Source organism: Aegilops tauschii, chromosome 6, assembly GCF_002575655.3.
Source record: "Aegilops tauschii subsp. strangulata cultivar AL8/78 chromosome 6, Aet v6.0, whole genome shotgun sequence".
Lineage (NCBI taxonomy): Eukaryota > Viridiplantae > Streptophyta > Magnoliopsida > Poales > Poaceae > Aegilops > Aegilops tauschii.
The window spans coordinates 16,467,657-16,469,946 of record NC_053040.3 but is presented as its reverse complement, the minus strand read 5'-3'; the positions used below and the strand labels follow the sequence as shown (position 1 = coordinate 16,469,946).

The 2,290-nt window shown below is 33.2% G+C and overlaps 1 long non-coding RNA gene across 1 annotated transcript; it reads left to right on the top strand.

Moving 5' to 3' along the window:
- The first annotated feature begins 899 nt into the window (after window positions 1-899).
- Window positions 900-1,491, top strand: LOC120967296 (uncharacterized). The gene is made up of 2 exons (XR_005761107.2): window positions 900-1,141; window positions 1,237-1,491. It is a non-coding gene; the product is annotated as an uncharacterized lncRNA (long non-coding RNA).
- Window positions 1,492-2,290: the final 799 nt, after the last annotated feature.

Sequence of the window (2,290 nt, the reverse complement as noted above, 5' to 3'; positions counted from 1 at the left end):
TATTTTAGTCTAAACAATCTTTTTGACATCAGATAACATTTGCATGAATGGTATATATGGATTTCCCGAATCATCTAGTGGACATATAATGTCGCACAACTTATTTTGTATTCACTTTTTACTTTAAATCTAATTTGTGTTGCATATTTTTGCTTATCTATTAGTAATGGTGCTAAAATACAAAAGGAAGGATGTCATCCTTAGAATTGTGCATTTACACAACAGACAAGCATATCTTTGATACTAATATTGCATTTATATGTTCCCTAAGTTGATGGTGAGCTATGTATCTCTTCTATATATTGTATTTATGTCATACTATTGTATGTTGTATATCTTGTTATTACATATTGAGTTTCAATGTATTTAACAAATATTGCATTTATATTCTCTCACACTTTGAAAGAACAAAAATAATTTTATATTTTATATTTTCTTCTATTCAAATAAATAAATGTCACATGTAGTATTTCATTAATTTATATAAGCACTATATTTAATATGTCGTTCTCTAGAGATATGTCTCTTTGTTTATGTTATTTGAACAAGCACGCTACAACTATTTAAAACTAGCAAGATATATCAATATTAATTAGTGAGAGATACATAAGTGCATGAGCAATAGCTAGGGTTTCACCACCCTTCCCCATAAATACGACAAGATAAAACACTTACTGGTCATTTTCAAGTATAAATATAAAAAGGTATTCTTATTTTAATATTGCGACATTAATAGCACTCCATGATTTCATATAACTCTAGGATAATTGCCAAATATTTGATTGTGACTCATCATAAATACTAGCATTACCATGCAAATACATATGAAATAAATTCCATTGATCCATATAAAAGAGCGAACAAAATTTATCTTGAATCAGCAAGATTTGGCAGCTATTGGTAGGGAAATACATTAATGTGAGATCATTATCTAAGATGTTATTGTGGCTCTCTATATGTAGGAAGTGGTCACATAAGAACATAATAAGTAAGGAAAAGCAGGAAAAAACTAATCTCTTTGTCCTCATGGCACTCGCTAAGAACAGTACAGGATGGCCGACAGTCATGTGTTCCATAACTATTGCTTTCATGGTGCTTTCTATGATGTGTTCTACCTTCCCATCCTGCCATGCAGGAACTGGTATGTAGCATTTTATACCCCTATTTTTTGTGAACTTTCCTATTGTTAAAATTAGTCAACACATTGCTAATATAGCTTGTTTGATCTGTGTGTAGATGTTGCATTTGCAGAATCTGTTCATAATGTGGTTTGTGAGACTCTCAATCCCTGTGATAGCCCGAGGTGCGAAGACATGTGTAATCGTATAATGCAACACCGATTCAGGCACTATTGCAAGACCCATAACGTTCAGATTCCAAACTGTTGTTGTATAGAACAATAATATAATTGCTGGTTCTCCTGCTTGAGCCATGCAATATTGAATAAATTTATTTAATAAATTGATGTCAATAAAGATGTTTTTCCGGTAATCTAGTTACTTAGAGATGTCTTAGGCCACTCTCAGGGTTCATGTCACCTCTGTGAAAATAATCCCACCAAGGTTAAAATACATATATGGAAGCTTGGGTAACCAAGAAAGAGATATACTCATCTTATAGAGGAAAAAAATATAAGTTATATGAGGACTAAGTAAATAATTCCCTACACCTGTGTGTGTGTGTGTGTGTGTGTGTGTGTGTATGCATACGCTTATTTTTTATAAAAGAAAATTGGTTGTTACTAGGATATATTTGATTAGACGTGGTAATTATGAGGATCGCAAGTATTCCCGCATACAAACTCTTTATCTATGCATAGATGCGGTAATGCACAAAGATCGCGTCCAAACTTTGTTTCTACGCATATACATAGTGACGCATGCAAGGTTGATTTGAGCGCACGGACTCAATGACCATAAAGTGAAACATGATTCAAAAGGCTATTCCTAGAGGAGAACAATACGAACATCAACAATATTAGAATTTATGTGTTATCTTTGCCCATTGAAATTATGGGAATATAGAGACCATTTCGATTTACCTCTCGGTGGGATACAAACAACATTTATACATTTTTCATTGAGAAAAATGTTCCTTTTCATTTTACATTAGTGTATCATTTAATAAATGATGCCGTTAACTAGTTTCCAATTGACCCGCACGCACCCCCGCTGCCCCCCGCGCGCCCAATTTGGGCCAGCCCTTGACTAGCAGCGGGGAGCCCCCATTTTCTTGTTTATTTTTTCATTTTTTTTATTTTATATATAATTTGGGATTTCAAAATATTTCC